General features: G+C 36.7%; 1 protein-coding gene and 1 long non-coding RNA gene across 6 annotated transcripts in view; one reads left to right on the top strand and one right to left on the bottom strand.

The window, feature by feature from the left end:
* Positions 1–306, bottom strand: part of LOC144035954 (uncharacterized) — a 34,727-nt gene extending 34,421 nt beyond the window's left edge. The window contains exon 1 of the long non-coding RNA XR_013288544.1: positions 184–306. This is a non-coding gene — a long non-coding RNA (uncharacterized LOC144035954). The remainder of the gene's footprint in view (positions 1–183) is intronic.
* Positions 1–16,017, top strand: part of pcdh1a (protocadherin 1a) — a 167,935-nt gene that overhangs the window by 29,821 nt on the left and 122,097 nt on the right. For all 5 annotated transcript variants that reach the window (XM_077546083.1, XM_077546087.1, XM_077546088.1 and 2 more), the window contains one exon: positions 10,929–11,026. The gene's annotated coding sequence lies outside the window, so the exon portion shown is untranslated. The remainder of the gene's footprint in view (positions 1–10,928; positions 11,027–16,017) is intronic.

Raw genomic sequence — 16,017 nt, forward strand, 5'->3', positions numbered from 1 at the left:
CTTTTTGCGGGACAACTGGAGCGTTCCCACAACGTATTTATTTCGCTCCTCCAATCATGAAACAAAAAGCCTTTTCACGCAGCACATCCACAGGAACGAGCGAACATTGTATCATACCAATGAAGTGCTGTCTGCGAGTAAAAAGTTCGATACTCAGTTGACCCACTTGTTTTAATTACTTACCCTGAAACCCAAAGCTGAGAAAAGTAGCACAATGATGTTGCAGCACCAGTATTTTATACCACAAATAACGGGTCTCCCCCAACAATCAGCATTTGATCAAGCCACTCCCTGGCTCACAATCATGAAAGAGAATACATTAACCTAATATCATAATAGCCTGAGCTGTGCTTTTGTTCAAAGCAAAGGAATAGAATCCGAGAAATATTGCAAAACGAATCTGGTCTTGTTTTCCAGGTATCACATAATGAGCAGAAGCCACAATTACCATTTTGAAAAAAATTTTTTTCTTGCTAACAGTTTGTTTCTTTTATCGCTTCGTTGCATTCAATGTAAAGTGGCAGCGTACTCACTTACTCACTAAATAGGTGTGCCCCTCACTAATCATTGTCTATCTACTTTTTTGTATTGTTTGCTTGTCTCATTCACACATTATTGCACATACGTTCTAGTGCTGTCACTATCAAATATTTTTTGAATTGATCAAGCTATCGCTTATTCTATCCATTATCTCTTTGACTGCCAGACGTTTTCAGAAAAGGGATGCTGTGGGTGCCAGCCGATTTAAGCATTTTTGACTGATCTTTCAAGGTCCACAGAAAAGTATGTGTTTGGACTATGGAAACACACATACTACCAAATGAAAGATTGGACTCTCATCTTTCATCAGAAAAAAAAGTTTGTTTCTACCTTATTCCGTTTTTCAGTAATCAACAATAGAATATGGTTAGTTTCACCTCTGTTTTGGAAAAAAACGTCTTTTAACGTCTTTGGCACTCCTCCATAGGATTTTACTAAACATTATTTAACGTTTTTGGCAGTCAAAGAGTTAAAAAAAATTCATCATGCATCAGGAGATTACAATTTGTAATCGTAATTAACCGCATGACTTCCCTAGTTAACTCACGATTAATCACAAATTTTATATCTGTTCTAATACAATAAAAAAAATCTAGGTTTTCATACTCTTGTTAACAAAAGTGGGAAAAATGTTAAACCAATAGAAATAGTTCAAATGAATTTTTGACGTCTATAGCCGTCAATGGCAGTGAATGAGTTAATTGACCAATCAGATTTATTTTAATTTTGCATTGCAGTGTATAAAAAAAAACATGTTTTCCCTCATTACTGTTTATTATGGTGTTTTTTTTTCATACTTCGTTTTTGTATAGTGATTTAAAAAAGGGGGGCTTGATGTACTATGTTATCGGTTTAGTCATTGTTTTCCAAAGTAAAAACTGATGTTTGCAAATGTCTTATTTTGATTAAATACTCAGTCTTCTTTCATGAAGGACTACAGAAATCAGTGAAAAATGACTGTCGATTTGCTGAAATCGGAGGATTTGGACGATTAAAAAAAAAAAGGCTCCAAACGATTACTCGATTATTCAAATAGCTGTCGATTGATTTGATAATCGATTACTTGTTGATTAATCAATTGATTTTGACAGCTGCAATACACTTGCAGTACATTCATTTGTGCGCTTTGCACACACTTCACATATTTACACGCTCACATCCCATACTCATTTTAGTTTAAAATTACTTATCATTTACAAGAAATTAGTTAATTAGCCTATGTTGTTGTCTGCATCCCCTGATTTTTTTCCACTTTATTTTTTATTTTTTTAATTCGGCCTGTGACAAGTGGGAGCTTATCCGGGATAATAAGAATGCAGCCTGTGACGCTTTGTACAGTCTAACTAGTACAGTCTACTTTTATTCTTCTGATCCAGGTATCAGTATATATTTTTTTTCCCAATGGGCCCCGAGACTGCCAGGGAGGGATGAAGACCTTACTTGTAGTTAGAAATAATCAAATGTAGCATTCCTAGTGAAAGGTTAATACCAGCTGTTTGGCTGCAAGGTCAGCAGGTGGAGTCAATGATGGAGAAGCTTGTTTCCGCTGCATACATTTTCAATTCACCCAAGGGCAGAAAAACAACAAATGATAACAGAACGGATGGCAATTTGCAATAATTGTTTCAGTATGTCGAGGACATGCCATACCTGGAATAATCACTGCTAGTCATTGTGCCAGTACCTCTGTTAATGAACATTGCTGAGTCCATTATTGTATAACGTGTGACAGCCTTTAATTACTTTAGCTGGTAATTAATGCTTTAACAAGGAAAAATAACTGCAACACATTTCAGAGGGATAATACAAACTCTGATCCAGAGCTTGCGTGCCCTGCTTGAAGAGCAACAAATAATTTGCCCACACAGCGCATTGGCGGTAGAAACATTATTTCCACAAACTATGCAAATATTTTCCTTTTTACTTGTACATAATATTGAAGGATTTGCGGTAATAGATATTTGTCACCAACTTGCTCTTGTTCCTTTCGACTCCTAAGTGGGTTATAGCACAACAACCACACGCCTCCAACAAATTCCTCTTCTTAGTTTTCTTCAGCCGGTGCTCATTTTTGTCCAGTTCTCTTGGCTTCACTCTTGACTGATCTTCTGTCTTGGCCTCCTTACTTTCCTCTTCCCCTGTAGAGACCGATCCAGTGCCCGCCTTGTAATGTTGTCCATTACTTTTTGTGAAATGTGTACAATCCATCCTCCTACTTTCTCTTCATCACATACGGGCTGATAGGATTGTGGTCCGTTCTCTCCGAAAGATAGTGGTTGGTTATCCTGTCAGCCCATCTGATGTTCAGGATGTGTCTGTAGATGAAGGTCTGTGGTTTATTGGTGGTCACTCTCCATGCTTCATAAAGAGGACTGCCTTGACGGTGATACTTAAAGTCTGCTAGCAAGACATCAACCTTTCAGTACTCGCATAGCCTACCACTAAAACAAAAACAAATGTCAAAAATGTCCCATATGATGATGCAACCACACTGTGGGACGCCCAATATCACAATTAACTACAAAAGTGCCGCCATGCTGGCAGGCTGGCTACTTTGCAATTTTTTGTGGATATGTGCATGTATTCAGTGTGTTATTAATTATGAGTAAAAATCTGAGTAGCTCAAACAAATCTGGAAATCAAATTTTACTTCTTTAATTTATTTAATCCTTATGCTTTTGTACATATGCTAATAAATGGCCATGGGGTTGTTTTTGATGTAACTCAGTTGACGCAACTCTTCTTGACTGAGAACATCAAAGGAAATTGTCCATGATGTAGCATTTTTATTTATTTTTTTATTTTTTTATTTTTTATTTTTTTTATTTTTCTTCTTTTTTTTCAGGAGAGCTCAGTATTATTCATTCGATTTGACATCATCTTTGCTCTCCTTTAAAAAAAAAAAAAATATATATATTTTTTTCTTTCTCTTTTTTTATATATATATATATATATATATATATATATATATTATTTTTTTTTTTTTTGTATGTGGTTGAGCATGTGCATGTGCGTGCGTGTGTGTATTCATCAATTCACCTAAAGCCCATTAAAAAAAAATCCCATACTAATAATATAATATAATAATAAATTGCCAAATGCAGAAACATCAATGTAAGTTATCACGATGTGGTGGCTCTCGCTAACAGACAGAATTAAGTAACCAGAATTAGGTTAAAAAATTCTATATACGTAGACCATGTTTCTATAAAGTTTTTATTTGAGGCAGATATTTTTTCTGATGTAGCATTTTTAGTGTTCACAACAAGTTTTAGTAGTACAGGGTGTCCATAAAGTCTCTTTACCATTTCAAAAATGTATTAAAAATGCAATTGATTCGATATTTTATTTAGATTTGTTCTATTGTATTCAGCGTTTATTAAAGTTTTTTTTATCACACTGCATTTGTGTGTTTCAGGGATCCTGTTTGTCAAAGGTCAAAGGTCGCCCACTCCTTCCTTTATCTAACACTGTCCCTGTCTCCATAAATTTCTTGTGCTATGCATGAATTGACGGACGTGATGGTGGATTTTCTTCCATACTTAGTTCTGTATTTTCGCTGAGTCTGCCTGTCCGATTTTGTTTCAATAAACCATGAGACACATTATTGCGCCTTCTCTTGAGGGGTAGCCATTTTGTAGGGGTTCATTCAACATCACCTCTTTGACAAACAGGATCCCTGAAACACACAAATGCAGTGTGATCAAAAACTTTAATAAACACTGAATACAATAGAACACATCTGAATAAAATATCTAATCAATTGCATTTTTAATACATTTTTGAAATGGTAAAGAGACTTTATGGACACCCTGTTATATCACAACTGGATATAAGCGGTCAGGAAAATGGATGGATGGATATTGTTGTTATATAAATATAGTAAAATTAGTAAACCGATGATGGCTTTTATGGCACTCAACAAATATGTATACAAGCAAACACATACGTTCCTAATAAGGCATATGGAGTGTTAATTTCGTATTAACAAGTGCATTTTAATGATACAGTTGGATAACACAATTTATTGTTGCCATGAAGTCACTTATTCACCTTGAATAAGCAACCACAGTAATTGTGAATAATTCATGTTCAAAAACCAATAAATTTGCTGTATTATAAATCTCTTTCTGATTTAAAATTCTGGCCGTGCGATCACAATTCCTGCCATATTATTTATTATCATTGGCGGGCTCATTGGGAAATTGTTGGCAGACAATTGCTGCGTGGCTGTGAAACTTCTCCAGCAGCTGTATTAATTGCAGAGAGTGCTTACAGCTTAATTGAGCGTCCGGAGTTGGACAAACATGGATATTGACACTTTGGTTATATTTCAAGGTGTGTTGACGTGGATTTGAGTCTATATTTTGAGCTGGTGTCATCGTAATAACACCATCAAGTGTATGGTAATTATAACTGTCACGGTTCTTCATTGATTCCAGTGCATAATAGGTGATCTCCTTTCTACTGAGAAAAATAATAGCTGGACCTTTAACCTAGACTTGGATCCATAAAATGTGTAGACTCCCCTTGGCTTTGAAAGAGAACTGTACATCCATTAAGCTTCTGAGTCTTATATGACCCCAATTCTTAAAAAAACATAATTTAAAAAAACGTTGACTATACGTCTGCTGCATTTGATTTGTGATGAGCTGATTGTTCTTACTTCTCATGTTTATAAACCCATTCTTTCTGGGATAAATTATTCACGTTTATTTTTGAACCAGCCTTTGTGAAACTGGAATTCGCTAAATAATTTATATGCGTGTCGTTGATAATAGCGTTTGCATTAAAGGTAATACGCTTTCCATCATTCCACAGGGCAGATTCTTGCCAGGGCTAGTTATTGCGCAAAAATAGATTTCCCAAGAACCCGTTGTACCGCATCAGTCAGCATAGTCTGCAAGGCAGAACTCATAACCAAATAAAAAAAAATCCCATCACATGTTGCTAGTGAAATGTGAGGTTTATTGCTTTTAATTTCACATATGAGCTATGGTAAACCTAATTACTTCCATAATGGAGAGAAACTGCCGAACAAATGGATCAATCCGATTTGGAGTAAACCACCTTTTGCAATGATGATAAATCAACATTGTCAATTTGAATTAGGGTCTCTATTGAATGTGACTTATTACCACCTAATGAGATTTCCTGGAACTGACTGGGGGGTGGGGTGGGGGGGGGGGGGTGGGGGAGGGGATAAAATAAAAATAAAAATCAACATTTATTTGACACATTTGCTGTTCACTGAAGTTGGAAGATAATAGGAGACCCATTCAATTTTCTAAATGTGTTAGATTTCAGATTTTTATATGACATAAAAAATAGCTAATGTAATGTTTCCCATGGTGAATGCTAAGGACATCTCCAATATTTTGACCATGACATAAAAAAATAGCTAATGTAATGTTTCCCATGGTGAATGCTAAGGACACCTCCAATATTTTGACCATACTGAACAATTCCCTGCCCCCCTTCTTGCACAGCAGTGACGCTTTGCTAAACTCTGTGCAGGGTGGCTACAGCTAACTCAAGGAATGATGATGTTGTCCGTGCTACAAGTGCTGAGGGCAATGGAAGTGCACCCGTGGAATTTTACAAGTAGCTCATAGAACTGCATGGGCCAAACCCACCCGGCTTCTTTGAAAGTCATATCTGGCACATGTAGTTGAAACACAAGAGCATCATTTCGAGTTACAGTACTTAAAGTCCTCCTTGCGGCAGGACTTCACTCCCGAGCCTCAGTGTGCAATCCACTACAGCCACAGATTCTGAAGTGCTGTTTCTTCAAGCAAAATACCCCAGCACACATTGAAGGTCACATTTTTCAAATGTGTTATTAATGAAGATTTAATGTGGAAGTGATTTATTTTTCACTTGTATTATTTCGAACCTGAAATGAAGGGATAAGGAAAGTAAAGGACAGTTCATCAAAATTTCTTTCTCAGTGATAATTACAGTTGAACCAGCTGCCCAGATACAGCATACGATTTATGACAGAACATCATGGATATTAATGGATTTTTTAATTGGTGCATATGTTTAGAAAACTAGCTGTCTGCTACAACATGTACTGAAAAGATGTTAGCAGTAGCGCATTTGTCCAATGGCCAGCCAACTGAGTACGGCACAAGACAAAGAGGGTGATAAACTTTAAGGGGGACCCAATTAAAAACAAACATGTAAATTAAACATTCTAAGATTGAACTGCAGTATGTGCAGTGAAGTATGACAGTCTGTCCATGTGATGTCTCTAAACATCACTGAGCATCATTAGTCACAGAATGTCATGGAATGTACAGTACATACATGAATACGTAGCTGAAACGGTTTGGGGGTAGTGCCATTTAGACCGGTTGCAAAAGTCTGTAAATTTGTTTTTGTAGATTTTTTTACAGACATTGGAAGAAATATTATTCAGTGAATTCATACAATGTATATTAGTTTTTTTTTTTTTTTTTCAGGAGAGCTCAGTATTGTTCATTCGATTTGACATCATCGTTGCTCTCCTTTTTTTAAAAAACAAATAAATTAATAAAAAAAATTTCTCTTTTTTTTAAATATATATATATATATATATATATATGTATATATATATATATATATATATATATATATATATATATATATATTTGTATGTGGGTGAGCATGTGCGTGTGTGTTTTCATCAGTTCACCTAAAGCCCGCAAGAAAAAAAAAAAAAAAGTTCACCTAAAGCCCATTAAAAAAAAAAATCCCATACTAATAATATAATAATAAATTGCCAAATGCAGAAACATCAATGGAAGTTATCACGATGTGGTGGCTCTCGCTAACAGACAGAATTAAGTAACCCGAATCAGGTTAAAAAATTCTATATACGTAGACCATGTTTCTATAAATTTTGATATTTGGTTTTTATTTTGATGTAGCTCATTATGTAATATAAATGGTTGGGAAGCAATATACATTTTAGGACAAAATACATCAGAAATAGATTTCTAATGAAATCATGGCAAAAATATGAAAGAGCATTGGTCTGGTTTTGAGGTCACTATCCACCTCTGATTATTTATTAATCATAGTGTATTTCACAATGTCTTTAATTTATTGATTTCCAATTGGTGCAAACTGTTGTAGATGTGCCATACAAATTACTTAACAAAACTATCATGGATCCCAATAATGAACTGGATATGCTGCATCGGCCCACAATTGTAAACGACAACCCAAGTGGAGTGCCGGTGCACAAGGGCACTGAAGACATTCAAGTGTGCACCAAGCCATTCAAGGCATTGCTTTCTATACAATATTACTTGTTCCGTGGTTCATTTTGACCTTGACCCTGGTGATGCATTGCATAGCAGCCTATCAACAACTATTATATATACTAATGTTATACTGTTACAAAACTTGTCATTTGTGTAATATTTCAAATCATTTTTAGGTCAGCCAACTCCTCAATGCTGTGTTGTCTGGCTGTGGTCGTCGGTTTTGGTATAAACTGACTTTGCTTTTAGAATCCGGGGACCGTAGGAGGAAATGGGCAGTAGATGCTGTCGCAGTTGTTGTTTTGGGACGAGGCATGCCAGGATCAGTAGATGGCGAGCCAGTTTGTTCTTGATCACCTAATCACCTGCAGAGGATTGAAGGTGCCCTCGAGCAACATCAGCACGTGATGTCTGCAGAAGCTTCAGAGACTCAGCAAGCAGCTGAAGCTGATAGCCAAACAGCTTTGGGTGTACACACTTCTCACCAGCTTCTCCTGCTCCTCCTGCAGTTCTGGCTTCATTATTCTCTTAAGGCCCTCCTGAGCTCCAGGTGGTCACCCCAAAACGCTATAATGGAGACCCAGAAGCATGTGGCACCTTCCTGACAAACTGTTCTTTGCTGATTTCATGCCAGCTTTCAGGTCCGTTCGGTATTTACGTGTTTCTTTCTAAATGCCAATCTCGCATCAATCTATGATTTTTTTTGTTGTTGTTTTTTTGTAACCATATCATTCCAAGACCACCTTGTTTACTTTAATTGTGGAAGACTCTGTACTATAGTGGAGTCTATTTTCAATGTTTCCAGCCCAAGCAATTATATAAAGGCTAAAATAAAACCATGATAAAGAAAATACACTTCACTTGCCCATCTAGGTCAGTCTGCCTGCTTTTTATTTTTTTATTTTTTATTTTTTTTTATACCTGCCTTGAGTTTGTTGATCTACCTGGCTTAGAGGAAGCACTCCCACCTCAGCCATGGGGAAAACCTGGATCGAGGTCACCTTGTGGCAAGCTACTCCAAAATCAAGGGAATACTATTTTCTATCGTGAAAGCATCTTGTGTGTGGAAATAAATGTCCATTGGTGCTAGGAGCTTTGTGTCATGTGCACTTGGGTCATTGCCCTCTCCATGACATACACCTAGTATATGCTGTAAGTATATTGTCCATGTGAATAATGCTTTTGTTCATAGAATGTAGCAAAGAGGCACCAGTGCATTTGACTCAACATACTACTGTATATATAATTTTGTTACAGAATCCTGACCACCTGGTGAAAAGATATCCATTGTGCCATTCAGAGTTGTGTTGTGGATTTGTGTTCTAATTTGTCTTCATAACTAGATCATTAACAGTAGCTTCAGTGTGTAGGATTAATCTTTGAATAACATCTCCTTTTGAAGGCAACAAAGCAACCAACCAATCAAGCAAGTCCAAAAGTTTAATTTCTATGTGATTCTCATTTTTTTCATCAATCAGGCATAAGTATGAAGATGGAAAACAACACTCCCTGTGTTGTTTGTGAAAATCATTTCTTTGAATTAAAAATATTGTCTGTGTTATATTTCCTTGAAAATATACCTATTCTATCTCGTCCAGCTATTTCAAACCTTTCATTCGTGTATATTCTACCCAACAGAAACCTGAACAAACTTGGTTCTAAGCGAGTTCTTGAGAAGTGCTCAGAAATTTGATGAAACAGAAATTCTGTTCCGGAGAAGAGGAGTGTGCCTGTAAAACCCGATTAGGCAGATTCACTGCATCTGTACTTCTGATACAGGCTTCAAAGCACAGGCTGGTTACCAACCAACCCCCAGGGAAGTGCAATCTGTTATTAAAAAAAAAAAAAAAAAAACCCTGGCATATCATAGAATCTGATTCAGCTCTTACCCAAAATGTTTAAGCACACAACTCTGCATTGTTTACAAGGAGAACAACACGCAATCTGAGAAATGTACCGACAAGAGTCGACCTTCACTGACACAGTTATCTCTTAGAGCCGATTCTTCACTGCCATGACGGATGCGGAAACTGCTCACATTGGAATTCCACTCAAAATACCACACTTTTCACTCAGGAAGACCAAAAGTGTAAACTGGGCGAAACGTGGCCAGTGACCAGTAGCTTCTTATGATAACAAATTAAGATAGGGTTCACATCATGAAGCGTTTTTTGTTTTTTGGCACATTGCAATCAGGCTATTTTACAGAATGATCTAGTCAATTGTTCTGCATATTGCCATATGCAGACCTTAATTTATACCACTACCAATAATCACCAAGTCATTATACTGTAATGCTTTTTATTAATATTTTCTAGCATTGTCTCTCAATGAAGTCCAATGCACTTTGACTTTGACCACATTTGGCACAGTGTTCCACTGTAACAAGTAAGAGAACAAAAAGAATAACCTGTAATATTGACTACATGATGAGATGTCTTAGACACCTTTCCTGATTTGCTTTTTTTTTTTTTTTTTTTTATCCAAACGAACTTAAACAACATAACACACCCTAGTTCGACAAATTCTTCAACTCAAAAATAAGCAATACAGCACATACCTCTTATAAAGCCGTGCAATATTTACGGATAAAGGGGGGGGGGGGGGGTCAACTGAAATTTCACTCACTGCACAATCCAATAACAAGAAAATATCTAAAATACTAAGTCCACAACTAAATCCTGCATGTTTTTAGTATAGATCAGTCCTGTCAGATTTCCAAGTTGAAGTAAGGATTAAAAAAGAAAAGAAAAGGACAATCGATCTATATTTGGGTTGGCTCACCACTAAAAGCACTAACAGGCACTAACTGCATTTTAGGAACAACACAAATGGCATTGTATGATAGCATGACAAGTCTGTATTTAAATATAAATACTTGTAAATAAATAAAATAAACAGCTGAACGAGTTTGCAGCAGTGTTGCTTATTATGAAGCCCCCCCCCCCCTCCCCACCAATTGTTCATAGTATGGGAAGCGAGGCACACTCTTGGAAATGGAAACATATCCCCAATACATTAGTGTCAATAATTTCTGCTTGAATGGGGAATTTGGGCTTTCTGGACTGGTATCATATTGATCTCATTCATCCTGTCACTGGATCAATATTTATCAAGTTATTTTCCTCTTTGCAGCAGTGATGGATAAGCTGAGAGATGAGGTTAGACTGGAATCTCCATGGACCATGATCTTCGCAGATGACATTGTGATGCGCAGTGAAAGCGTGGCACAGGTAAAGGAACTTTTAAAAACTGGTCGCATGCACTGGAAGGAGAAGATTCGCCAAAGGAAGACAAGACTATACAAAACAAGATGACCAGCATAATTCTGGCGTGAAAGTCTGCTGGAGACTCAGATTGTGTCTAACCAGGAATTTAACAAATTCAGCGTACATTGCAGGAAAACTATAATTCAGTACAAAAAAACATTTCTTAAAAATAATAATAATAATAATACAGTATGCTCTTCCTTTAATATCTCCACACCAAGGTAGGACATTGGACAACATGCTTTTTACTATGAGGCTCCATTTGGTCCTAAGAAAAGGGGTCAGTATGGTCTTGTGGAGTCTCATACGTGTTGTAGTGCTGCTTGTTCTTGTTTAGACTTTCATTTTAGTTATTTTCTATTTTTAACTCTCGGAATATATTGTTTCGGTTTGCCTTTAGTCTGTTAACCATCCGATGCTACAAATGCCTTTCCAAGGTAAACCTTATCAAAAAGGTATTTTAACAATACGTGTGCCTGTATCTGCAACAGTAACAGCTGTTTCCAATATTTTGGTTATCTCATGTACAGTACTTAAATGAAAAATAAAAAAATAATGGAAAAAAAAATTGTCAACATATTTAACATTATAGAGTATATTTTGTTATCAAATGTACAATGCTTGCAATGATAATGCATTGCCAATTTGGTTTCAATCTCATAGTTGTCATGATTCCCAATCCATCATCATCAAAAGTGCATTTGATTTGAAAATATGGCTACCGATCCTTTCCTTAAAACAGAACTTTGTCTTTAAATTTTTTTTTTAAAATTATGCCATTTAAAGCGCAAAATAAGGATTAGCCAAAGCAAGAGCAGCTTTTATTTTTAAAAAAACAACATGATTTATTTGCTTTTGTCTGCTCTGGTATCATCTAAAAAATGAGTGCATCAAAAAGTCATGGCATTTTATAAAGACGATTTCATGTCTGCCTATAATCCAAAGCAAATTAAAATTAGACAGACGGATGTTTGGACACTATTTACCAAACATATCCCCTTTAGCGGGTAAAGCTGCTTGACGTCTTTTTGTTTTTTTTTGTCCACAAAACCGCCAATTCAGACATCCACTCGTGGCATTTAGCTCATAAATATGAATGGGAGTTTTGCAGTGTGAAAGGTCAAAGACGGAATCACATTGCTGACAACGCTGGCCAGTGGTAGTTTTCTCTCCAGGTTGGACATTGTTGAAGGTGTGAAGAAAACAGAAACAATTCAGCTGTCGCCCTTCATATTTACGAATCCCTATTTTTTTGTTGATGGAAAATGTCAGCATTTGATTGACATGTACATATTTTTTTATTACTTAAAGCACAAAGGTTAAAACATCTGAATTTGGCAGTTCAGTTAGAAATTGACTTAGTCTATTTGCCTATTTTGTTTAAACTATTTCACAATTGATATTTGTTGAGAATATTTGGGACCGGTGTCATGCATTTTAGGTTAATTCGTTTGTGCTGTTTGACAAGAAGGTGCAGTAAGCAAACATGAATAAAGTTATGTTGGATTCGAGCTGATTCTTCTGCTATTGAATACAAATTCAAATCCGGGATCTGAACAACTAAAGTAGGATGAAGGATTGCCATAGTAGTGACACAATGTTATTCTTGTTGCATGCTATTGAAAGATGAAAAAACAAAAACAATCAAAACTGCATAGGGCCTTTTATGGTTTTTAGATCGAGTCAACCTATAGTTTGTTCTGTTAAAACTTAAGTCTCTTCGAACAGTCGCTTACTTTATCACTTATGGAATTTAATACCAAACTGTTGCATATGGGTAGAAGGTTAAATCATGTTTTAACTTGTGTGGCTAGATAAGTGGTTTCACAGTTTGTGCATTGTTCATTTTTGAATCGTTGCACATGTGTGGGATGTACCCTAAAGCAATCAAGCTGAGTTAGGCCAGAAAGGTTCAAAACTGCATGTGGAGACTAGAGGTGATATTTAGCCTCCCCATGCGTCTGAGTAGCAAGTTTCTCTCTTAATGTGAGCATTGCATGCCAAACTATTCTTCAGTGTGTGTGATGTTTTCCCATCTGGCCGACGGGCTCTTTGCACATATTCTCATGCATTGCTGAAATATGGCTTGGTCTTCTTCTAGTTGTTTTCAAAATTGCAATATTACGTAGTGTTTACAGAACTTGCTCAAATGCTTCATCTTTCTTATGTTACATATGGGTTATCGTTGTGCTTATAAACAGTTAAAATAAGTGTCGCCTGTGCTTGAATACAGCAGGTGGTGATTAGGGGTGGGAATCTTTGAATGTCTCACGATTCGATTCGATTCCGGTTTTTGGGCCTGCGATTCGATTCAGAATGATTTGATTGAGAATGATTTTAGCTTCAATCTGTAGATGTGCAAGGAATTGTAATGATCTACTCCAGTATGACTCGCTAATGCTAATTAGCGTGCTATTCACGGCACTTTTTATCACTCAAAAGAACGGCTCCACGCTGAAAACCCCCTTAACTTTTATTGGAATAACTTGATCGTGACTTTTTCCTTCTACTCTCTAATGTCGCTACAACAACAGTGTATTGGATTGCGTGGAACCACACTGCCCCTCAGTGGCCAAACCGGGTACAACATGAACAGCGCTCCAAATAAAGGCACACACAGACAAAGGCAAGACAGTATAAAATAGTTTAAATAAAAATAATTTTGGGACATTTAAAATCGATTCTGAATCGTAATAAATGAGAATCGCGATTCTTATGAGAATCGATTTTTGGGCACACCCCTAGTAGTGATACTTGGACACGACTTAAGAAGATATTTAAGGTCTTTAATCATCAGACACCCTCACATGAGTGAACCAGCCAAGGGTGATAGACAACAGTAGATTAATATAGTAGATATCTACATACAGTAGATCGTGAAGACGGACGGACGGGTGGACAGATGTCTAGATAGATAGATTGTCCATCCCTGCTGCAGCGCATACTGTATACTGCAGCAGATTGTGTTCCTGTTGGCTGGCTTCCTTCCATTTTTGCCCCTCATGTATTTTACGATTTTACGGATGTTCATTCTCACACTAGGTTGAAGTTCCCTCGATCTGGCGTTCCCCGTGATCTGACTATGCCGGGAATGAGTCCAGCACATCCTTTCCCAGCTCACATCACCCTATCACCTTCTTACTTTGGCTATGTGAACAAAGGACTTAAACTAACCAATGAGTGTGCCAAACCGTGACAGAAGCCAGCAAGTGAAGCCATTTGTGCCAAATGAGTTCATCTGTTTGTTGTGCCCAGATAACCGGTCTTCACTTTATACTGTGTTTTCGAGCTCTATCGGCACATGTGCATGGCTGTTGTCAACCCCAAATTAAAGCAGCCCCTTCCTTCTCTGCAGCCAGTTATCTTTTAATTAAGGACCCATTTGGGGTATTTAACATTGCATTCTCATTTCTTTCAACACCCACTTTTGATTGTACATTTCCTCCAGTGAGGAGGGCTGGTCACTGATGCCAGGCCAGAGTTGTTCCGGCAGTAATGAGCTGTCAGGGATATAAAAAGGTTGCATTTTTTTCCCCCCCTTTGCATTTCTCCCCTTTAAAATTGAGACTGTAGACGGCAAAGCTTGTCTGGCAGCAGCATCTGTTGAGAACATGCCCTCTGGGATTCTAGTGTCACATACGCAGTGTCAGAACCATGTGGAAGAGGTGGTGTTCCTTAACTGCAGGCTGCGCTACTGGCATGATGAGATCTGTGCATATGTGTAGAAGGTAAACTGTGTTTTGTGGCCGTGGTGTTCAAATGATGGGTAAAAACACACATTTTCTAATGATTAAATGGTCCTTTAGGTTTTCATTTTCTCTTTAATTGTAAAAGTTATCATTTTCAGTTTAATCATATTGAGCACATTCTCCTGTATGATTTGTATAGTTAGCATCCATAATCTTTGTTTTCCGCTGAGAAATGTTCTAATGGCAATTTAAAGGGAGGAAGAAAAAAAAATTGACTATTTAATTTTAAATCCTGCCCTGTTTCCAACTTAGCTGCTACGCGGCTATTTTTATACGTCACTGTTGAGATGCTAAAAGACTTAGGCAAAGAAAACATTAAAAGTTTCTATTTTTGCCAGATCCTCTTCAATGCTCGCACCTGGATGCACATTTAAGACAACTGTGACGTTCCTTAATATGGTGCAGTGACAGCATTAAGGTGAAAATATAAATAAATACAAACTACTGAAGTCACATAAGTAGATGGAAATCAATGAAAATCTCCATATAGATCTGTGACTGTCTACGGGATCATTTTAAATTGCACTAATATTCCATTTAATGACTCCCATTTGTCATTATCTTTGTAAAACTCTGCCATTTTTTTGAGAAGAAAATACAGCTATGTTTAGAGTGGGGTCATCACTGGTTTGAAATTCTTAATAATGGCAAAAATACTTAAAATACCTAAATTAATTGCTACAATTTATCTCACCTTTCACAGCAGGAACGACATTAAATATGGTCTGCCTTCATGTTTAATAGACAGTTATCCAAAAATATTTTTTATATCATTTTGGGAAATAAAAGCCTCCTAAGGTTTATAAAACTGAGGTGTGATGCCAGGACAAAAATTAACAGATGGCCTCTTCCACTAAATGACAGATCATTGCCTTAATGTGCAAATACATACATCATTTTCAGATATGTCAGTCTCATGGAGACTTCATACAGTAAATCCAGACTTAACTGACAAATTCATGTAATGTGCCTTTTTGTGTGATTTGTGCATAGTAAAATATGTATATATTAAACAACAACTCACATGTTGGTATATATATATATATATATATATATATATATATATATATAGTAGCCAAAGTTGTAATATTATTTAAGATCTCCAAGACCAATGTTCAGCTAAAATGTTTGTTTTATTACTTGACACTGGAACAAAATCCAGGGTCCACAGGGAGCATAAAAGAACTAAAAAAATGTGGGCTGGCC

The sequence above is a fragment of the Vanacampus margaritifer genome, chromosome 16 (assembly GCF_051991255.1).
Source record: "Vanacampus margaritifer isolate UIUO_Vmar chromosome 16, RoL_Vmar_1.0, whole genome shotgun sequence".
Classification (NCBI taxonomy): domain Eukaryota; kingdom Metazoa; phylum Chordata; class Actinopteri; order Syngnathiformes; family Syngnathidae; genus Vanacampus; species Vanacampus margaritifer.